The 25,552-nt window shown below is 37.6% G+C and overlaps 1 protein-coding gene across 2 annotated transcripts in view; it reads left to right on the forward strand.

Annotated features, from left to right (window-relative positions):
- LOC133662420 (ankyrin repeat and BTB/POZ domain-containing protein 3-A-like) overlaps window positions 1-25,552 on the forward strand; it is a 382,948-nt gene that overhangs the window by 299,810 nt on the left and 57,586 nt on the right. The gene's annotated exons all lie outside the window — the stretch shown is intronic.

A 25,552-nucleotide genomic window follows, 5' to 3' on the forward strand; every position in this document is an offset into this window, starting at 1 on the left:
AGTGGCTTACACTTGCATCGCATCTCATAAGCTTGACAACACACTGTGTCCAATATTCTCACAAAGATGAAATAAGTCATATTTTTGGTTCATTCAATAGTCAAAACAAATTGACATTATTGCAATCAGTTGATAAAACATTGTCCTTTACAATTATAAAAGCTGCCTCTATTTTTTAAATGTTATTTATTTACTAGCAAGCTGGTCTCGCTTTGCCCGACATTTTTAATTCTAAGAGAGACAAAACTCAAATATAATTTGAAAATCCAAGAAAATATTTTAAAGACTTGGTCTTCACTTGTTCGAATAAATTCATTAATTTTTTTACTTTGCTTCTTATAACTTTCAGAAAGACAATTTTAGAGAAAAAATACAACCTTAAAAATGATTTTAGGATTTTTAAACACATATACCTTTTTACCTTTTAAATTCCTTCCTCTACTTTCCTGACAATTTAAATCAATGTTCAAGTAAAATTATTGTTTTTATTGTAAAGAATAATAAATACATTTTAATTTAATTCTTCATTTTAGCTTCTGTTTTTTCGACGAAGAATATTTGTGAAATATTTCTTCAAACTTATTATGATTAAAACACAAACAAATTATTCTGGCAAATCTATAAAATCTGTAGAATCAAATTTAAATCTTATTTCAAAGTCTTTTGAAATTCTTTTAAAATTTTTGTTCTGGAAAATCTAGAAGAAATAATGATTTGTCTTTGTTAGAAATATAGCTTGGTCCAATTTGTTATATATTCTAACAAAGTGCAGATTGGATTTTAACCTATTTAAAACATGTCATCAAAATTGTAAAATTAATCTTAATCAGGAAAAATTACTAATGATGTTCCATAAATTCATTTTTTAATTTTTTCAAAAAGATTCGAATTAGCTAGTTTTTCTCTTCTTTTTTTCGGTTGAATTTTAAAGAGTCGAAATTGAAGATAAACTATGTTTCAAAATTTAATTATCATTTTTTTCGTGTTTTCTCCTCTTTTAAACCGTTCAATTAAGTGTTTTTTTCATCATTTTTAATTCTAAGAGAGACAAAACTCAAATATAATTAGAAAATCCAAGAAAATATTTCAAAGACTTGGTCTTCACTTGTTTAAATAAATTCATAATTTTTTTTTACTTTGCTTCTTATAACTTTCAGAAAGACAATTTTAGAGACAAAATACAACCTTAAAAATTATTTTAGGATTTTTAAACACTTATACATTTTTACCTTTTAAATTCTTTCCTCTTCTTTCCTGACAATTTAAATCAATGTTCAAGTGAATTTATGTTTTTTTATTGTAAAGAATAATAAATACATTTTAATTTAATTCTTAATTTTAGCTTCTGTTTTTTCGACGAAGAATATTTGTGAAATATTTCTTCAAACTTATTATGATTAAAATTCAAAAAAAAATATTCTGGCAAATCTAGAAAATCTGTAGAATCAAATTTAAATTAATTAATTACATTTTTTTTCGTGTTTTTTCCTCTTTTAAACCGTTCAATTAAGTGTGAATATCATTAATTATTAATAATAACATAGAGTTAAAGGTAAATTGAGCTATTTCTGGCAATTTATTTAAGTGTGTATCAAACTGGTAGCCCTTCGCATTAATCAGTACCCAAGAAGTAGGTCTTGGTTTCAAAAAGGTTGGTGACCCCTGGAATAGACAATCCTTTTGAATCAGAAAAAATCGATTTTGAATCGAATCGTGACCCCAAGAATCGATATTGAATCGAATCGTGGGACACTCAAAGATTCACAGCCCTAATTACTATGCTCAAATTTAGTTTCATCTGACATCACATGGCCAAAGATAAGACCTTCTGCAGGAAAGTTCTGTGGTCAGATGAAACAAAAATGGAGCTGTTTGGCCACAATACCCAGAAAAGGTGAGGCCTTTAATCCCAGGAACACCACGCCTACCGTCAAGCATGGTGGTGGTAGTATTATGCTCTGGGCCTGTTTTGCCGCCAATGGAACTGTTGCTTTTCAGAGAGTAAATGGGACAAATGAAAAAGGAGGATTACCTCCAAATTCCTCAGGACAAGCTAAAATTATCAGCCCGGAGGTTGGGTCTTGGGTGTTCTACACTGCAAAAAGTCAGTGTTCAAAAACAAGGAAAAAAAATACAAAAATTAGGGGTATTTTATTTGAACTGAGCAAAATTGTCTGCCAATAGAACAAGAAAATTTGGCTTGTCAAGACTTTCCAAAAGAAGTAAAATTAGCTAACCTCAATGAACCCAAAAATACGTTAAAATAAGTATATTCTCACTAATAACAAGTGCACTTTTCTTGGTAGAAAAAAAAAGACCTTTTTGCTCAATATGTTGAAAAACATTCTTATATTAAGTAAATGCTAGTGCCATTATCTTGACATCATGATTTTTTTTTTCATGCTTGAAATAAGAAATTATTACTTTAAAAAAGTAGTTTTCTACTTGTGAGTGTTGATGACACAGCTTTGCAACAGTTGATATTCTAGTTCCAAGCATGTTTTACTCAATATACGTCAAAATCTCAGCAACAAGCTGTAATATCTTACTGAGATCATTTAGGACCAAAACCCTTAAAACAAGTAAAACACTATAACATAAAATCTGCTTAGTGAGAATAATTATCTAATCAGACAGAAAATAAGCAAATATCACCCTTATTTGAGATATTTCATCTTACTTAGTTTTCAGTTTTTGCAGTGTAACAGGACAACGACCCCAAACACACGTCAAAAGTGGTAAATGTTATTGTAAAAAAAAATATTGTAGCCCAGAAGAGTTAGGGTTGCAAAGGATTCTGGGTGCGGATGTTCTCCCGAAACGTGTTTGTCATTCTTGTTTGGTGTGGCTTCACAGTGTGGCGCATATTTGTAACAGTGTTAAAGTTGTTTATACCGTCACCCTCAGTGTGACCTGTATGGCTGTTGACCAAGTATATATATTCGTGATGAGAACAGCCGGTAGATATTATGTGACTCGGCCACTGTTTGTATGGTGAAAAAGCGGACGCGTCGCCAGGTTGTAGAGGACGCTAAAGGCAGTGCCATCACGGCACGCCCTTAAAGGCCTACTGAAATGAATTTGTTTTATTTAAACGGGGATAGCAGATCTATTCTATGTGTCATACTTGATCATTTCGCGATATTGCCATATTTTTGCTGAAAGGATTTAGTATAGAACAACGACGATAAAGATTGCAACTTTTGGTATCTGATAAAAAAAAAGGCTTGCACGCCAATACAATTCAAACACCTGATCAACACACACAATCACTCAGCCCAAAAGACCGTTCACCTAACCCAAGGTTCATAAAGCTTATATATTTTTAAAAAGTTACGTACGTGACGCGCACGTACGGTACGGTACGTGTTATGCTAGCTCCTAGCTCCTATGCTAGCTCCTAGCTCCATAGAACACGCCAATACAATTCAAACACCTGATCAACACACACAATCACTCAGCCCAAAAGACCGTTCACCTAACCCAAGGTTCATAAAGCTTATATATTTTAAAAAAGTTACGTACATACGCAAAAAAAAGTTGCGCACATACGGTCAAGCGATCAAATGTTTAGAAGCCAAAGCTGCATACTCACAGTAGCACGTCTGCGTCTTTGTCATCCAAATCAAAGTAATCCTGGTAAGAGTCTGTGTTGTCCCAGTTCTCTACAGGCGTCTGTGTATCGAAGTCAAAAGTCCTCCTGGTTAGAGTCTCTGTTATCCGAGTTCTTCCATCTTGACTGCATCTTTCGGGAATGTAAACAAAGAAGCGCCGGCTGTGTACTGTTGTGGCTGACCACGTTCGAAAAATACGTCCATTTCGCACCGACAGCTTTCTTCTTTGCTTGCTCAGCTTCCTTCTCCATAATGCAATGAACATGATTGAAACAGATTCACGAACACAGATGTCCAGAATACTGTGGAATTATGAAATGAAAACAGAGCTTTTTCGTATTGGCTTCAATGTGGAAGGCATACCCGTGTTCGCCGGTCTACGTCACGCGCATACGTCATCCTCAGAGGCGTTTCGAACCGGAAGTTTAGCGGCAAATTTAAAATGTCACTTTATAAGTTAACCCGGCCGTATTGGCATGTGTTATAATGTTAAGATTTCATCATTGATATATAAACTATCAGACTGCGTGGTCGGTAGTAGTGGCTTTCAGTAGGCCTTTAATATTGTTGTCCGGGTGAAAATCGGGAGAAATTCGGGAGAATGGTTGCCCCCGGGAGATTTTCGGGAGGGGCACTGAAATTCGGGAGGGTTGGCAAGTATGACTAGGTGTGGTGAAATGTGATTGTTTAAACGGCTTTTGAAGGTGTAATCTGTGAGTGTCATATATGTCTCTGTGTTTGAGTTGTCTCTGCGGGTGGTGTTGGTTTGATGGACGACTGGTGGTTTCAAACAGTTTCCGTTAAGTGGGCAGTTAAGCCTTTGTCTGCAATTACAGTTATTTGTGGGGTTGGGGTCGTTAGTGGGCGTGCTCATATCTTTTTGTTGTGTGTGTCAATGGTTTGCTTGATATTTCTTCATGCGGCTGTAACTAAGGTTATGTCTACACTAAGGCGTTTAACCCCTAAAACGAATAATTATTTAGCCTAAGCCCCGTTTCGGCCACACTAAACCAGCGTTTAAGGTGCCCCTCCTCTGACAAATTTTTACACGGGTAAGTCAGCCGTGTAATTCTTGAATCTGCGGCACTTAGCTTTGTATGGACTCTCCATATTTCCAGTGGTTACCTCCGAGTTACCAAACCGCTTTATTATGAAGCTGGCTGTGGCGCGTTCTTTCTGACGTCCCTTCCTGTGTGAGGCGTGGTCTTTCTGGCGTCACTTCCTCTCCGAACTCACTTTGGAAACGATCAATGAGTCCATACTAAGAGCCGGAAATTCAAGAATTACACGGCGCACTTACCCGTGTAAAAAATTATCCGAGGAGGGGGACCTTTAACGCTGGTTTAATGTGGCCGAAACGGGCTTAGGCTAAATAATTATTCATTTAAGGGGTTATCCGGCTTAGTGTAGACATAGCCTAAGTTTCAAAGTGATCCTGTTGAATATCTTCCTGAGTACGTGTTCTTTGGGGAAGTGCCGGTCAATGAGTGCATGGAATTTATGTCCAATATTTGTGCTGACATTTTTGCTGAATGCGGGGTTATACCAAAGCTTGTTGTCCCGTTTCCGGGTTTTTCTTGTTTTCGTTGCTGATGGGTCGTATAGGAGGGTGTATTGGTATCCACTCTCGTTGAGTGCTTTTTGGTATGGAGTAGGGCTGCAACAACTAATCGATTAAATCGATTAAAATCGATTATACAAATAGTTGGCGATTAATTTAGTCATCGATTCGTTGGATCTATGCTATGTGCATGCGTAGAGGCAATATTTTTAATTTAATTTAATTTTTTTTAAATTGTTTTTTTTTTTTTTTTTTTTTTATATAAACCTTTATTTATAAACTGCAACATGTACAAACAGAAACAACAATAATCAAAATAAGTATGGTGCCAGCATTGGCGTTGTTAGGCCTATTTTAGGGGGTGCTCAAGCCCCCCTAAAATATTCTTAAGCCCCCCTAAATAATTTGGTGTTATATATATATATATATATATATATATATATATATATATATATATATATATATATATATATATATATATATATATATATATATATATATATATATATATATATATATATATATATATATATATATATATTTTATTATTTTTTTTTTTTTTACAAATATATGCCGACATATTCATTATAAAGTGGCCCGAATATGAGTTTAAATAAATAATCATATAACCTGTTATTATTTACTCAGTTTCCCCTCACTTCATAGCATAAGGTAGAGAGCCCCTTTAGTGCGTCGGTATCCAATCCATTCCACTTGTTCATATAGAAAATGCCCACATCACTCAAATTCCAGTCCGCATTTTTTCTGCGACCTTGCTTGCGGTCCTGCAGGTGTACGAAGCACATTATCTTCCTTTACAATGAGTGAAGCTGCACGAAACCTTGTGTGTGCAATTGTAAATAATTTAGTTTTTAAGTTTTGTGTTTCTTGTAGAATCTATATAAAGTAATATACATTAGCCTATTATTAAAATAATGAAAAAAAAACATCATTAAATATATTTGTTTTATTGTATTGTTACATTAATAGCTGTTGTATTATTATAGGATGGCTTGTTAAACATTGCATAGGATTTTCAGAGGGAGGAAAAACCAAGACATTTAATATAAAATGTAAAATGAATGAATACATAAAAAGAAAAAGACAAAAATGGTTCAAAGCCATCATCCCAGGGAGCATTTCATTTTGTCCTGTGCATTTTTTTTTAAATAATAATAACAATGAATCATTTCTAAGTCTTTGTTAGCCGTTTGTGAAGTTTTGTGCTCGTGCGTAACGTTCGCTCGCATCCTGTGCATCTCCTGGGGGCTAAGCCCCCCCTGTCCTTAAAAGTTAGTGACGCCCCTGGGTGCCAGTATGCTGGGTTTTTTCAATAAAATACTGGAAAGGATAGAAATGTAGTTTGTCTCGTTTATCCGATTATTAATCGATTAATCGAAGTAATAATCGACAGATTAATCGATTATCAAATTAATCGTTATTTGCAGCCCTAGTAGGGAGGTGTTGCTTTGTTGAATGGTTCTCTGTCCAACGAAAGTGGGCATCAGGGCCAGAGCGGTGTATAAAGAGAGTATGGCCAACTCGGTTATAAAGTTGGTAGCAAACATGGCGCCCTGTAGTCCCCTGACGGGCTTTTGACCAATCAGAGAGAGTATGGCTACAGGATTGGTCAAAAGCCATGAATTGATTAATGTGGACCCCGACTTAAAGAAGTTGAAAAACTTATTCGGGTGTTACCATTTAGTGGACAATTGTACGGAATATGTACTATACTGTGCAATCTACTAATAAAAGTTTCAATCAATCAATCGTTCAAAAGCCCTTCACGTGACTACAGGGCGCCATGTTTGCTACCAACTTTGAAACCGAGTTAAATGGTAAATGTGTTATATTTATTATTATGTAGCACTTTTCTCAAAGCGCTTTGACACTACTTCCACATTCACCCATTCACACACACATTCACACACTGATGGCGGGAGCTGCCATGCAAGGCAGCTAACCACGACCCATCAGGAGCAAGGGTGAAGTGTCTTGCTCAAGGACACAACGGACGTGACTAGGTTGGTAGAAGCTGGGGATTGAACCAGGAACCCCCAGGTTGCTGGCACGGCCACTCTCCCAGCCGTCCCCAAGTTGGCCATACTCTCTCTATACACACGGCTGTGGCACTGGTGCTCGCATCTTACGAGACATCTTGACCACAACCCGTAGGGGGCGCCACACCAAAAAGTTATTTCCTGTCGCCCCATCAAGTTTTATGAAAAGACTTTGTGTGTTTGCTAAGGATACAAACAATGGGAGAGCGGGCTTTCTGCTCCGCCGCTCCCAGTCTGTGGAACACTCTCCCTGACCACCTGAGGGCACCACAGACTGGATGCTTTTTAAAAATGGCTTAAAAACCCTTTTTTTTTTTAAAAGCCTTTTTTTAGATATATCCGTGCTAGTTCTAGTTTTTATTTTTATTCATTTTTATTATCTTTTTATTTATTTTTTTTATACACTGTAGCACTTTGAGGTTGTTTGCTCAATGTAAAGTGCTTTTTACATATAAAATCTATTATTATAATATTACAAAAGTTTTCCATCCAAATCCTGCTTGCCAAGTCTTCCGTCCACAAGAAGTTTGCCTCCGCCTTTGACAGTGTTTACTTCCTGTCAAATCCTTGTGGCGTATCCGCCTGGCGCGTCGTTAGGCAACGCGGGCGGCGTCAAACGAATCGTGACGATGGGAAATGGAAGTTGCCAATGAGAGACTCGGTCTTGTCAGAATCAGAATCTGTAGGCCAGATGAGGCCCAGAGTCTTGCAGGTCGACCTGATATCAACCTGGATTCCAAAATACTGGCTTTGGACTGGCTACTGAGAATCCTAGGCGTTGCTCTGCAATTCTATCTGCACATTCCTGGCCTGTGTTGTTCTGGGATTCACAGATGTTCAATAGCTCAGGAGATAAAGCCAAGCCTGCCTGCGCCCTGGGGAGGACCTTCCATGTTCAGCATTCCAACAGGAAAAGGTTGAGGACAGGAGGCGGGCCGTGAATACCACACAGAGACCTGTAAAGCACAAAGATCTTTGAAGGGAGTAGGGTTGTCTCGATACCAAAATGTATTTCGGTACTTTTCTACATAAAAGGGACCACAAAAAAATGGCATTATTGGCTTAATTTTAACCAAAAAATCTTAGGGTACATGAAACATATGTTTATTATTGCAAGTTAGTCCTTAAATAAAATAGTGAACATACTAGACAACTTGTCTTTTAGTAGTAAGTAAACAAACAAAGACTCCTTAAGCCTCAAAAAGCACAGGATTTCAATAAAAGATGCAAAAACAAATAAATGTTTAACTTGTTTTATTCAAACGGACTAAGAAGTAGACACACATTGTCAACGTACTACCCCGCTTTCATTAGTTAGAACTAGGATTGTCTCCATACCAGTATTTGTGTATTTCAGTACTTTTCAATACTTTTCTAAATAAAGGGGACCACAAACAAAATGTCAATATTGGCTTTATTTTAACAACAAATCTTAGATTACATGAAACATATGTTTTATATCGAATTTAGTCCTTAAATAAAATAGTGAACACACTAGACAACTTGTCTTTTAGTAGTAAGTAAACAAACAAAGACTCCTAATTAGTCTATGCAGTAACATATTGTGTCATTTATACACCTATTATTTTGTCAACATTATAAAGGACAAGCTGTAAAAATGGATTATCAATCCACTCGTTCATTTACTGTTAATATCTGCTTATTTTCCGTTTCAATATGTTCTATCTACACTTCTGTTAAAATGTAATAATCACTTATTCTTCTTCTCTTGTTTGATACTTTACATTAGTTTTGAATGATCAGAATAGTTTTATCGCCATTGTTTGAGAACGGGTTCAAAAACTAGGAATTTTTCTTGGTGCACCAGGAATTTTTCTTGGTGCTACCACACATTTGGGTATCGATCCGATACCAAGTAGTTACAGGATCATACATTGGTCATATTCAAAGTTATCATGTATCCACGGACATATTTCCTGAGTTTATAAACATAATATGAATTAAAAAAAAAAAACATTTTGTGACGATAAGAAAGATTGATGTAATCATAGTAGTATCGACTAGATACGCTCTTGTACTTGGTATCATTACAGTGGATGTCAGATGTAGATCCACCCATTGCGTTTGTTCACATTGTGACGCCTGTGAGCTATTGTATCCTCCTACGATGTGTAGTGAAGCATGTTTAGCTATTCCTCGTCCTCCAGTGATTTTTTTGGTACTTTGCGTTATTTTTGAGAATAAATCATGTTCTTACCTGCACGCTCTGTCCGGAGTGGTCCGTCTGCATCCCGGGAGAACGAACCCCGCATTAAGTTGTGAAAACCCCGTCGTGACAGAAAGAAACAGAATTCAAAAATAACGCGAAGTACCAAAAACAGAAAACAAGCAAAAGGAATATTGTGCTGATCGCACTCGAAACTAAGCTACCACTTAGCATGGACTAGAAACAAGCAAAACGTACGTATACAAGGCTACCACTTATCATTGTATCTATGATTATTGACTATTATTATTGACTTTTCTTTGTGTTTAACCTTATCTCTGTCATGATCCGTGGTCATGTTTTGTATTTTCTGTTAGTTTTGGACTCCCGTAGTTCCTGTTTGTGCACCTCTGAGTTGGTTTTGGTTGCCCATTGTGTTCACCTGTCACTGATTAGTGCTCACCTGCTTCCCGAGCACTAATCAGAGGCATTATTTAAGCTTGCCTTTGCCAGTCAGTCGGCCTGGCGTCATTGTTTGCTTCATGCAACCTGTCGACGTAAGTTTTGCTAGTCTCCTAGCCAATGCTAAGTGGTTGCCTTGTCTACGTAAGTTGTGCTTGTTTCTAGTCCATTCTAAGTGGTAGCTTAGTTTGAGTGCGATCAGCACATTATTCCTTTTGCTTGTTTTCTGTTTTTGGTACTTTGCGTTATTTTTGAGAATAAATCATGTTCTTACCTGCACGCTTTGTCCGGAGTGGTCCGTCTGCATCCCGGGAGAATGAACCCCGCATTAAGTTGCGAAAACCCCGTCGTGACAGAAAGAAACAGAATTCAAAAATAACGCGAAGTACCAAAAACAGAAAACAAGCAAAAGGAATAATGTGCTGATCGCAATCGAAATTAAGCTACCACTTAGCGTGGACTAGAAACAAGCACAACTTGCGTAGAGAAGGCTACCACTTAGCATCGGCTAGGAGACGAGCAAAACAGTGACAGTCGCTTGCTGTCGCCGTGCGGGTTCCAAGGACCATCAAGGAAGGACATAGCTGCGGGCAGGTTTAGACTTCTTTATTTTTCCAAATAAATGTCTCTTGCCGGGTTGCTTTTCAGCTTTTCCCTTTGCCGCTCGCTCTTCCGCTTGCTTTTCAGCTTCACGCGTCGTCTTCTTCCTTGGGCTCTCAGTCTCTCTCGCTCAGGGTCAGCTTTCCCTCTGGCTCCTTCTCTTCTCTCCGCCTCTCTTACCGACCTTTACGGCTGCCGCCCTTTTACACAGTTCGAGAGGATTATTTAATTGTGCCCAGCTGGACGATCCACGCACCTGATAATAATTGCGGCGTCGATCCCGGCGCGCCCCGCCTCGCTGCTTGCTCGCCGTCCACGCCTCCTCGCCGCCATCTTGGAGCGGGCTCCGGTGTGCCCTGCCTCGCTGTCAGACTGCAGGCCCCGCCTCTCCACACTTACGTTGACAGGTTGCATGAAGCAAACAATGACGCCAGGCCGACTGACTGACAAAGGCAAGCTTAATTAAATTAAAGCTGCAAGCAGCAATGGACGGGACCGACCTTGAGGGCTCATAAAATCCAAACTGGAGCAGTAATTAAAACTTTCATCAACTTTTAATCAGAAGGGTTCAATCTCTCTCCTGTGCTAATTTGAAGCCGACGCGACAAACGCGCTCAGAGGAGATAATGTTTGAAAAAAGGTGACTGTTTTTACACAACTTTTGTTTTGAAGGGGGAATTGCAAACTTCCTGTTGATTTTTGCTGGGGGTTGTCAGTGTATGAAATATACACTACCGTTCAAAAGTTTGGGGTCACATTGAAATGTCCTTATTTTTGAAGGAAAAGCACTTTTCAATGAAGATAACTTAAAACTAGTCTTAACTTTAAAGAAATACACTCTATACATTGCTAATGTGGTAAATGACTATTCTAGCTGCAAATGTCTGGTTTTTGGTGCAATATCTACATAGGTGTATAGAAGCCCATTTCCAGCAACTATCACTCCAGTGTTCTAATGGTACAATGTGTTTGCTCATTGGCTCAGAAGGCTAATTGATGATTAGAAAACCCTTGTGCAATCATGTTCACACATCTGGAAACTACTGTGAACTATTTGGGCCATGAGAAAAGCAGGGGTTTTACTACCGGTTACGGATTTGAGCAATATAAGAGTATTAGCCCACAACCTGTTCTGCACTGTTAGCCAGGAAAAAACATAAACACAACATAAACACAACATCAAAAGCACGGAACATCTCCATTTCAAAAAGAGAGGTAAAACAAAAGTAGTGAACAGAAGGAAATAAAAATGATAAATAAATACTGTGATAACGTCGGACAAGCAGAAATGCACAAAGCCATGTTTGTTTACACTAGAAGTCACTGCTTATTGTCCAAAAGATCTATAAATAAAAGATTTCTGCAAAGCATTCTTCCTGGGACGAGGGAGTACAAAATGCCCCTCACTGGACGCCCTGGTATTGTGATTGTGTATAGTGCTATTGTGAACTACTTGGGCCATGAGAAAAGCAGGAGTTTTACTACCGGTTACGGATTTGAGCAATATAAGAGTATTAGCCGACAACCTGTTCTGCACTGTTAGCCAGGAAAAAACATAAACACAACATAAACACAACATAAACACAACATAAAAAGCACGGAACAGCTCCATTTCAAAAAGAGAGGTAAAACAAAAGTAGTGAACAGAAGGAAATACAAATGATAAATAAATACCGTGATAACGTCGGACAAGCAGAAATGCACAAAGCCATGTTTGTTTACACTAGAAGTCACTGCTTATTGTTCAAAAGATGGCGTCGTAGCACAAATAATAAGACACCTTTCCGTTTATGTAAGGTTCTGCGCATGTCAAAGTAAAGTATTCCGATTTAAGGTGTGATGCATGAAAATACACAGATCATTCTTTTCAGGGTCCATGTACTCGGTAACGTTCTAATCGGAATGATTATCAGATTAAATAGATGTAGAAAATAAGTTTGACACCCCCGCACTTGGCAGTCCCCATTTGCATTTCAAAGTGCATGTAGATTTTCATTAAAAGGATTTAAGACTTCCTCAACGTCTTGACGCATTTAGCTGTGGAGGAGGTGTGAACCTTGTTCGACTCTAAGAGTGGGACGGTGCGGTCTGCAGCGTGATGCAAAGCAGACCACACTCAACATAAACAACAACACCAAGTTGGACGCCTTGCGAAGCGTCGAGCCTGCGTGAGCGCCTGCTTCCAGCTGCACGCCTGCTCGACACATCAATCCCACGTGCTCCGTCTGCGTCTGGAATATTCGCCGCAGGAGGAGGAGAAGAAGAAAAAAACGTTCCTTTTTTTTAATTTTTTTATTTAATTTAATTTTTTTATTAATCAATCAACAAAACAATACACAACAATGCAATACAATTCCAAAACCAAACCCGTCCCAGCAACACTAAGAACAACAATAAGCGGAGCAATTGAGAGCAATTGAGGACATTAATAAAAAAATAATAAAAATTAGAAATGAACAACAGTGTCACAGTGGCTTACACTTGCAACACATCTCATAAACTCTACAACACACTGTGTCCAATATTTTGCACAAATATATAATAAGTCACATTTTGGTTCATTTAATAGTTGAAATAAATGTAAATAATGGATCCCATATTTCAATATATGACTCATTATTATCTAAACTAAATGCAGTTTGTTCTACTGATATCATCTCCATAGCTTGTGTGTGCCAGTCAGTATGAGTTGGACTATCAACATCTATCCATTTTTTAAAATATTACCCTTTTTGTTATTATGCATATTGAAAGAAAAGCATTTTTACTCTTTGATGACACGTTACTAAACTGATGGAGATCCCCAAGAATAAAAGTTTGCAGTGTCATTGGGATGTTTATATTAAGGAATGTGATTGCTTCTTTTGTTGTTTTCAACCATAACTCTTTTATCCTCTGACATTCCCACAATAAATGAACAAGAGTTCCCTCAGCTGCCCGACACTTCATACATAACTTGCTATCTACTACACCCGTTTTAAACAGCTGAGAAGATGTAAAATACAATCTATTCAATATCTTAAATTGAGTCAGCTTATCTTTAATGCTTCTAAAGGGCTTATTGGCATTTTTACAAATATCATTCCATGATATGTGTTATGATCCGCTGCCCGGATCATATTTCTGTTTGTTTTCTAGTCATTTGTGTTTTTCTGCTAGTCTTGGACTCCTTCTTAGTATCTGTTTAAGCACCTCTGAGTTTGGTTACCATAGTTACTAATTACGTTCACCTGCCGCTGGGGTTCCCAACATGCACCTGTTGGTCATCATTGACATTATTATTTAAAGCCTGACTTCTCAGTCAGTCGTCCTGGCTTCTTTGTTTTGCATCCCGTGACTGCCACCTAGGTTTGTTCTAGTTTCCTAGCTCCTGCTAGTAGTCATAATCTGTGCTAAGTGTTGGCCTTAGCTTCCGGTCCGCTCGGCACCTCGTCCTGTCGGTTTGTTTTCTGTTTTGTACCAGTTTTGTGTTATTTCATAATTAAATCATGTCGTTACCTGCAAGTCCTGTCCGGTTTTCGTCCTTTGCATCTTGGGAGAACAAAAATCCCGCCGCACCATGCATCCAGAACGTGACAATATGTCTCTTTCGTCTACAATGTTTAAGTCCATCATCCATTTCCGAACACATGCATCATTTGCATTTCTAGTGTGGTGTTCATTTATTATTCCATAAAATAGTTTAATTAATTTCTTAATTGTATCTTGATTAAAAAGTGCATCTTCCAGTTAATGGCTATTTCAGGACATACTTTCAGAGGATATGCATTTATTTACAGCATGTTTTAAAGAGATAAAATGTAAAAAAAATGATTTCTGGGTACATTATATTGATCAACTAAATCATTGAACGGTTTAAAAGAGTTTTTATTAATACTATGATGAGGTTTAGTAATATCTCTGTCTTTCCATGTTGTCCATTTAACCACGTTTTTATTAATGATAATATTAGGATTGTACCAAAGCGGTTGATTTACAGATGTCATTGGGTTGATTCCTAGTATTTTCTGGCACAGTTTTAGAATGTTAAAGGAGGAGGAGAAGAAGAAGAAAAGAACGTTCCTGATGGAGTCCTGACATCATTTAGCCGACTACAATACGCCATTAGATGTGAATGCGGCTGCACGCTTTTAAAGGCCTTAAAGGATGATGCTCTCATCTAAATGGGAGATCTAGTGAGCCAGAAATAGTCCTAAATCTTCCATAATTACCTCATTCTGCCCGTGGAAAGAATCCCATAGAAGAAACACGATGGAGCAGAAGTTGCTTAATGAGAAAGAAGTTCGGCCAAGGTTGACGTCAGTGTCGCTAAGCAGCGCAGAGACTATTACCGTGTTTTTCGGACTATAAGGCGCACTTAAAATCCTGTCATTTTCTCAAAACTCGACAGTACGCCTTATAACCCGGTGCGCCTAATGTACGGAATAATTCTGGTTGTGCTTACCGACCTCAAAGCAATTGTATTTGATACATGGTGAAATGATAAATGTGACCAGTAGATGGCAGTCACACATAAGAGATACCTGTAGACAACACCAAAGGTCTATTCAGGTGTACTGGAGAGGAGGCTACGCCGGATAGTCGAACCTCGGATTCAACAGTGTGGTTTTCGTCCTGGTCGTGGAACTGTGGACCAGCTCTATACTCTTGGCAGGGTCCTTGAGGGTGCATGGGAGTTTGCCCAACCAGTCTACATGTGCTTTGTGGACTTGGAGAAGGCATTCAACCATGTCCTGTGGGGAGTGCTCAGAGAGTATGGGGTAACGGACTGTCTGATTTTGGCGGTCCGCTCCCTGTATGATCAGTGTCAGAGCTTGGTCTGCATTGCCGGCAGTAAGTCAGACCCGTTTCCAGTGAGGGTTAGACTCCGCCAAGGCTGCCCTTTGTCACAGATTCTGTTCATAACTTTTATGGACAGGATTCCTAGGCGCAGTCAGGGCGTTGAGGGGATCTGGTTTGGTGGCTGCAGGATTAGGTCTCTGCTTTTTGCAGATGATGTGGTCCTGATGACTTCATCTGGCCAAGATCTTCAGCTCTCACTGGATCGGTTCGCAGCCGAGTGTGAAGCGACTGGGATGGGAATCAGCACCTCCAAGTCAGAGTCCATGGTTCTCGCCCGAAAAAGGGTGGAGTGCCATCTCTGGGTTGGGGAGGAGACCCTGCCCCAAGTGGAGGAGTTCAAGTACCTCTGAGTCTTGTTCACGAGTGAGGGAAGAGTGGATGGTGAGAGCGACAGGCGGATCGGTGCGGCGTCTTCAGTAATGCGGACACTGTATCGATCCGTTGTGGTGAAGAAGGAGCTGAGCCGGAAGGCAAAGCTCTCAAAATGTTTTAGTACAACTTTGAAGCCGCACGCTTGATGAATTGTCGGCCCATTACGGCTACTGTAGTCAGAGATGCAAGTATTACTATGGTGTGTGTATAAGCACCTCCGAAGGATGCGTCAATCATTGTTAAATGGGACAGTCTAGCCTGCGGAGGATACTTACATTTGAAAGTGTATTCGCTGCCGCTGCCGGTGCTTGTTTTTTCCGCCATCGTCAAAAAGATAATGATAAATGATAAATGGGTTATACTTGTATAGCGCTTTTCTACCTTCAAGGTACTCAAAGCGCTTTGACAGTATTTCCACATTCACACACACATTCACACACTGATGGAGGGAGCTGCCATGCAAGGCGCTAACCAACACCCATCAGGATCAAGGGTGAAGTGTCTTGCCCAAGGACACAACGGACGTGACTAGGATGGTAGAAGGTGGGGATTGAACCCCAGTAACCAGCAACCCTCCGATTGCTGGCACGGCCACTCTACCAACTTCGCAAGATCCGGGTTGAACAAAGGCGCACAAAGAATCTTGGGACATGGGAGGCCACGAAGGATAGTCGCGGTGCATCCTCCGAATACATGGAAAAGGAGGGCGCATTCGTCGGCTGCATTTGGAGGAGCCTACGAATTTGAATGAATTGGGACAGCCTTCGCACAGCGTTGTGACGGAAGCGGCCTTCAAATTCGCCCTTCGAAGGATGCAGACCCTGAATTGGGACACAGCTAAAATCTGGCGTTTTGTTTTGCAATATTATGCAAAACCAACTTTTCTTACCTTCTGGTACCTGCTGATCTGTATTTGGGATCTGCAAAAGTACTGAAAATTTGCGCATGTCCGCTTTTGTAGTCCGTGCCGACACCGTAGTCGATAAGCTTCTTCTTTTTCACTATCTTCTTGTTATGGGACATTCATCCTCCGCTGTTGCCATTTCTAATATAAAGTAGTGTAAAGTTCTTACTTAAATCTGTCAGTAAACTGGCCATGAAAGCACTAAAACATACCGGTGTAGTGAGTTTACATTATTCACCCAAGGAACTTTAGTTATTAGAGAGTTCCGGTCGGACGGTTTTTCACGGGACACATTTCCGGCGTTGTTGTTGCACTAGTGAGCCACGGATGAAGAGATGCTGCTCCGTTATTGATTGAAGTAAAGTCTGAATGTCATTAAAACAGTTAGCGCCATCTTTTGACATTTCTTCCACTCCCGTCCTTGCACGGGAGAAGACGCTGTCGAAGGTGAGCCACGTAAATAAGAACGCCCACAAAACGGCACATTCTGTCAGAAAGAAGATGAAGATGATGTGTAAAACATCATCTATGCAATATTTTGACCAAAGTACCACCATCACATGTTATGTAGACCACAAGGAAGAAAAAAATCATAATAATATGACTCCTTTGATTATCCGGTGCGCCTTTTGTATGAAAAAATATCTGAAAAGACTCACTCATCGGCAGTGCGCCTTATAATCCGTTGCGCCCTATGGTCCAGAAAATATGGTATTATTATCATTCTAATAATACTGCATGCGATCACTAGGCCGCTTAATCACTAGGCCGCTTATTCTTTCTGCTTCTAAAGGTATTTTCCACGCCTTCGCTTTCTCACAAGCACGTTTTTTGACTTTCCCAGCAGCAGCAGTAGCCTCCTTATCTGGCCAGAAGCACTAAAGCCTTAAACAGAGGGATCATCAGGTGCTCGCGCAGGGAAAAAAAAAACAAACTCAACACCGGCTTTGCCTCTCACTGCACCTCCACACCAGAGATAGACTTTACATTCCCCGTCTCATTTTGGAGCCGACCCAGCAAACCGCCACTTTTGGGAGAAATTCCCCCTTGCAACTCCTGCGAGGCTCCGAGTGGCGTTCTAATCCCACCACCTGAGGAAGGAATAAATCACCGCACCGCAGGAGGGTAGTGTCGCATCTTAATGCGGCGACCGGGGGGGGTTTCTGTGTGATGCACCCACTGAGATCAGACAGTGTATAAATAGAAGCAGGCTGCATGTTGGCGGACATTTTGCATGTCAGCGCTGCCCTGTCCTACTGCTGTTTCGTGCCTCTTAGTCCCCCAAGATGTCAAGTGTGACAGATCAATAATCATCCATGCAGCCATCTTTAAGTGCTCTCATCTCTCAAGATGACTCCTTTCATGGGAAAGCCCTCAACACCTGGGTATTGGTGCACTAAATAGCCACAAGCGGGCAGTACTTGACGTTTAGATCCACTGGGTATCCACATGGGGGCAGCACTTGACACGTCCTTACACTAAAAGACCACAAAGGGGCAGTATATGACACGTTATTACACTAAAAGGCCACAAAGGGGCAGTATATGACACAATATTACACTAAAAGCCCCACAAAGTGGCAGTATATGACACGTTATTACACTAAAATCCCACAAGGGGCAGCACTTGACACGTTGTTGCACTAAAACCCAACAAAGGGGCAGTATATGACACGTTATTAGACTAAAAGCGAACAAAGGGGCAGTATATGGCACGTTATTACACTAAAAGGCCACAAAGGGGCAGTATATGGCACATTGTTGCACTAAAACCCAACAAAGGGGCAGTATATGGCTCGTTATTACACTAAAAGGCTACAAAGGGGCAGTTTTTGACATGTTATTACACTAAAAGCAAACAAAGGGGCAGTATATGGCACGTTATTACACTAAAAGCCCACAAAGGGGCATTAAATGGCACGTTATTACACTAAAAGCCCACAAAGGGGCAGTATATGACACGTTATTACACTAAAAGACCACAAATGGGCAGTATATGGCACGTTATTACATTAAAAGGCCACAAAGGGGCAGTATATGACACGTTATTACACTAAAAGGCCACAAAGGGGCAGTATATGGCACGTTATTACACTAAAAAGCCACAAAGGGGCAGTATATGACACGTTATTACACTAAAATCCCACAAGGGGCAGCACTTGACACGTTGTTGCACTAAAACCCAACAAAGGGGCACTATATGACACGTTATTAGACTAAAAGCGAACAAAGGGGCAGTATATGGCACGTTATTACACTAAAAGTCCAAAAAGAGGCAGTATATTGTACGTTATTACACTAAAAGCCCACAAATGGGCAGTATATGGCACGTTATTACATTAAAAGGCCACAAAGAGGCAGTATATGATATGTTATTACACTAAAAGCGAACAAAGGGGCAGTATATGGCAGGTTATTACACTAAAAGGCCACAAAGGGGCAGTATATGGCACGTTATTACACTAAAAAGCCACAAAGGGGCAGTATATGACACGTTATTACACTAAAAGCCCACAAAGGGGCAGTATATGGCACGTTATTACATTAAAAGTCCAAAAAGAGGCAGTATATTGTACGTTATTACACTAAAAGCCCACAAATGGGCAGTATATGGCACGTTATTACATTAAAAGGCCACAAAGGGGCAGTATATGACACGTTATTACACTAAAAGCCCACAAAGGGCAGTATATGACACGTTTTTACACTAAAAGGCCACAAAGTGGCAGTATATGACATGTTATTACACTAAAATCCCACAAAGGGGCAGTATATGACACGTTATTACACTAAAATCCCACAAGGGGCAGTAAATGGCACATTATTACACTAAAAGGCCACAAAGGGGCAGTATATGACACGTTATTACACTAAAAGGTCACAAAGGGGCAGTATATGACATGTTATTACACTAAAATCCCACAAGGGGCAGCATTTGACACGTTATTACACTAAAATCCCACAAAGTGGCAGTATATGACACGTTATTACACTAAAATCCCACAAGGGGCAGCACTTGACACATTGTTGCACTAAAACCCAACAAAGGGGCACTATATGACACGTTATTAGACTAAAAGCGAACAAAGGGGCAGTATATGGCACGTTATTACACTAAAAGTCCAAAAAGAGGCAGTATATTGTATGTTATTACACTAAAAGCCCACAAATGGGCAGTATATGGCACGTTATTACATTAAAAGGCCACAAAGAGGCAGTATATGACATGTTATTACACTAAAAGCGAACAAAGGGGCAGTATATGGCAGGTTATTACACTAAAAGGCCACAAAGGGGCAGTATATGGCACGTTATTACACTAAAAAGCCACAAAGGGGCAGTATATGACACGTTATTACACTAAAATCCCACAAAGGGGCAGTATATGGCACGTTATTACATTAAAAGTCCAAAAAGAGGCAGTATATTGTACGTTATTACACTAAAAGCCCACAAATGGGCAGTATATGGCACGTTATTACATTAAAAGGCCACAAAGGGGCAGTATATGACACGTTATTACACTAAAAGCCCACAAAGGGCAGTATATGACACGTTTTTACACTAAAAGGCCACAAAGTGGCAGTATATGACATGTTATTACACTAAAATCCCACAAAGGGGCAGTATATGACACGTTATTACACTAAAAGGCCACAAAGGGGCAGTAAATGGCATGTTATTACACTAAAAGGCCACAAAGGGGCAGTAAATGGCATGTTATTACACTAAAAGGCCACACATTTTTGGTCTTCTGGACAGTGAATTTGCCTGCCTTGAATGCCTGAGCTACGCTACGGTGTGTCCATCTTGAATATTTAATGACACATTTAGATTATCCAAAAGACATTTACCAAGTACTATGTATGGTAAATAAGTCTGAAACATCATATTATATCCATCATTCATAAGCGAACAGTTGTTACTGACAGCCATTTTGAAAGATGGCTGCCATGGGCGCCATTTTGAAAATTCATGGTGGCTCCATATCCAAATCTTTTGATAATGCCTTTGGCTATAAGTGTACCAAATTTCATGCTTTTATCACAAAATGCACGATCGTTCTGGTTACCAGCTGCACTAACACTAAAAAGTCACAAGGGGGCAGCACTTGACATGTTATTACACTAAAAAGCCACAAGGGGGCAGCACTTGACAAATTGTTACACTATATAGCCACAAGGGGGCACAACTAACCACAAGGAAGCAGCATTTTTCATGTCTTTACACTAAAAAGCCACAAGGAGGCAGCATTGAATTGTTGTTACACCAAACATTTGACACGTCATTACACTTAAAGGCCACAAAGGGGCAGCACTTGACACTTAGGTCTACTATATAGTCACAAGCCACAGGGGAAGACACGCAACATAGTTTAGGTTTTGCATGAGTTATTTCTGTTCAAATTAATTGGACAAAACTAATTTAAACAGTAGTTGACTATGTTATAAGTTGGTTCCCAATGTAAGCTCATGTTTGCACATTCCAATAGTTTAATGTCATCTTGTAACGAGCTAAGTTAGAGTTTATGTTCCGAAAAAGGGACGAGTAAAAGACAAGTAAACAAATGATTGCCAGCTCATTTGATGAAACACTGCAAGTAAGTGATAGAAAACGTCTGCCAAACAAGCAGCATTACTAATGAATAGTAACACTTTTCTCTCGTCTCCTTCCAGACGATCTGCTCTGAATTAATGATGAATATTGATATGCTGGAGTTTACTCCTTGCTTAACTGTAAGAGCATATTTTATTACAACCTCCATGACGCTTGCAGTCATCAAATGATTTCTTTGGAAGGCTGCGCACTCAGCAAATTATTCATAAGTGCGTTTTTGTATCATGATGTTGTGTGGTGTCTCTGCAAACACAAACCTATACGTAACAAACACAACTATACATGTAACATGCACATAAATATATGTAACATACACAAGTCTACATGTAACACACATCTAGTTGTAACAAACACAACTATACATGTAACGAACACAACTATACATGTAAAAAACACTAATGTACATGTAACAAACACAAATGTATATACAACAAACACAAATCTACATGCAACAAACACAACTATACATGTAACAAACACAACTATACATGTAAAAAACACTAATGTACATGTAACAAACACAAATGTATATACAACAAACACAAATCTACATGCAACAAACACAACTATACATGTAACAAACACAACTATACATGTAAAAAACACTAATGTACATGTAACAAACACAAATGTATATATAACAAACACAAATCTACATGCAACAAACACAACTATACATGTAACAAACACAAATGTATATGTAACAAACACAAATGTATATGTAACAAACACAAATGTACATGTAACAAGCACATGTGTATATGTAACAAACACAAATGTATAGGTACCAAGCACAAGTATACACGTAACAAACACAAATGTATATGTAACAAACACAAATGTATATGTAACAAATGTACATGTAACAAGCACATATGTAACAAATGTATATGTAACAAACACAAATGTATATGTAACAAACACAAATGTATATGTAACAAACACAAATGTATATGTAACAAGAAAAAGTGTACACATAACAAACACAAATGTATATGTAACAAGCACAAGTATACATGTAACAAACACAAATGTATATGTAACAAACACAAATGTACATGTAACAAACACAAATGTATATGTAACCAGCACAAGTATACATGTAACAATCACACATTTACATGTTGCAAACACAAATATACATGTAACAAACATGAATGTGTATGTAACAAACACAAATCTATATGTAACAAGCACAAGTATACATGTAACAATCACACATTCACATGTTGCAAACACAAATATACATGTAACAAACACAAGTATACATGTAACAAACATAAATGTATATGTAACAAACACAAATGTATATGTAACAAACACAAATGTATATGTAACCAGCACAAGTGTACATGTAACAAACACAAGTATACATGTAACAAACATAAATGTATATGTAACAAACACAAATGTATATGTAACAAGTACAAGTATACATGTAACAATCACACATTTACATGTTGCAAACACAAATATACATGTAACAAACAAAAGTATACATGTAACAAACATAAATGTATATGTAACAAACACAAATGCTTATGTAACAAACACGAATGTATATGTAGCAAACACAAATGTATATGAAACAAACACAAATGTATATGTAACAAGCACAAGTATACACGTAACAAACACAAATGTATATGTAACAAACACAAATGTATATGAAACAAACACAAATGTATATGTAACAAGCACAAGTATACACGTAACAAACACAAATGTATATTTAACAAGCACAAGAATACATGTAACAAACACAAATGTATTTGTAACAAACACAAATGTATACGTAACAAACACAAATGTATATGTAACAAACACAAATGTATATGTAACAGGCACAAGTATACATGTAACAAACACAAATGTATATGTAACAAACACAAATGTATATGTAACAAACACAAATGTATATGTAACCAGCACAAGTGTACATGTAACAAACACAAGTATACATGTAACAAACATAAATGTATATGTAACAAACACAAATGTATATTTAACAAGCACAAGTATACATGTAACAAACACAAAAAAACATGTAACAAAAAACGTGTATATGAAACAAGCACAAGTATACATGTAACAAGCACAAGTATACATGTAACAAGCACAAGTATATATGTAACAAACACAAATATACATGTAACAAACACAAATCTACATGTAACAAACACAAATGTATATGTAACAAACACAAATGTACATGTAACAAACACAAATGTATATGTAACCAGCACAAGTATACATGTAACAATCACACATTTACATGTTGCAAACACAAATATACATGTAACAAACATGAATGTGTATGTAACAAACACAAATCTATATGTAACAAGCACAAGTATACATGTAACAATCACACATTCACATGTTGCAAACACAAATATACATGTAACAAACACAAGTATACATGTAACAAACATAAATGTATATGTAACAAACACAAATGTATATGTAACAAACACAAATGTATATGTAACCAGCACAAGTGTACATGTAACAAACACAAGTATACATGTAACAAACATAATTGTATATGTAACAAACACAAATGTATATGTAACAAGCACAAGTATACATGTAACAATCACACATTTACATGTTGCAAACACAAATATACATGTAACAAACAAAAGTATACATGTAACAAACATAAATGTATATGTAACAAACACAAATGCTTATGTAACAAACACGAATGTATATGTAGCAAACACAAATGTATATGAAACAAACACAAATGTATATGTAACAAGCACAAGTGTACACGTAACAAACACAAATGTATATGTAACAAACACAAATGTATATGAAACAAACACAAATGTATATGTAACAAGCACAAGTATACACGTAACAAACACAAATGTATATTTAACAAGCACAAGAATACATGTAACAAACACAAATGGATTTGTAACAAACACAAATGTATATGTAACAAACACAAATGTACACAAATGTATATGTAACAAACACAAATGTATATGTAACAGGCACAGGTATACATGTAACAAACACAAATGTATATGTAACAAACACAAATGTATATGTAACAAACACAAATGTATATGTAACAAGCACAAGTATACATGTAACAAACACAACTGTATATGTAACAAACACAAATGCACATGTAACAAACACAAATGTATATGTAACCAGCAAAAGTATACATGTAACAATCACACATTTACATGTTGCAAACACAAATATACATGTAACAAACATGAATGTGTATGTAACAAACACAAATCTATATGTAACAAGCACAAGTATACATGTAACAATCACACATTTACATGTTGCAAACACAAATATACATGTAACAAACATGAATGTGTATGTAACAAACACAAATCTATATGTAACAAGCACAAGTATACATGTAACAATCACACATTTACATGTTGCAAACACAAATATACATGTAACAAACACAAGTATATATGTAACAAACATAAATGTATATGTAACAAACACAAATGTATATGTAACAAACACAAATGTATATGTAACTAGCACAAGTGTACATGTAACAAACACAAGTGTACATGTAACAAACACAAGTATACATGTAACAAACATAAATGTGTATGTAATAAACACAAATGTATATGTTACAAGCACAAGTATACATGTAACAATCACACATTTACATGTTGCAAACACAAATATACATGTAACAAACACAAGTATACATGTAACAAACATAAATGTATATGTAACAAACACAAATGTTTATGTAACAAACACAAATGTATATGTAGCAAACACAAATGTATATGAAACAAACACAAATGTATATGTAACAAGCACAAGTATACACGTAACAAACACAAATGTATAAGTAACAAACACAAATGTATATGAAACAAACACAAATGTATATGTAACAAGCACAAGTATACACGTAACAAACACAAATGTATATTTAACAAGCACAAGAATACATGTAACAAACACAAATGTATTTGTAACAAACACAAATGTATATGTAACAAACACAAATGTATATGTAACAAACACAAATGTATATGTAACAGGCACAAGTATACATGTAACAAACACAAATGTATATGTAACAAACACAAATGTATATGTAACAAACACAAATGTATATGTAACAGGCACAAATTTATATGTAACAAACACAAATTTATATGTAACCAGCACAAGTGTACATGTAACAAACACAAGTATACATGCAACAAACACAAATGTATATGTAAACAGCACAAGTGTACATGTAGCAAACACAAGTATACATGTAACAAACATAAATGTATATGTAACAAACACAAATGTATATTTAACAAGCACAAGTATACATGTAACAAAC

This window comes from Entelurus aequoreus, linkage group LG12 (genome assembly GCF_033978785.1).
Source record: "Entelurus aequoreus isolate RoL-2023_Sb linkage group LG12, RoL_Eaeq_v1.1, whole genome shotgun sequence".
Lineage (NCBI taxonomy): Eukaryota > Metazoa > Chordata > Actinopteri > Syngnathiformes > Syngnathidae > Entelurus > Entelurus aequoreus.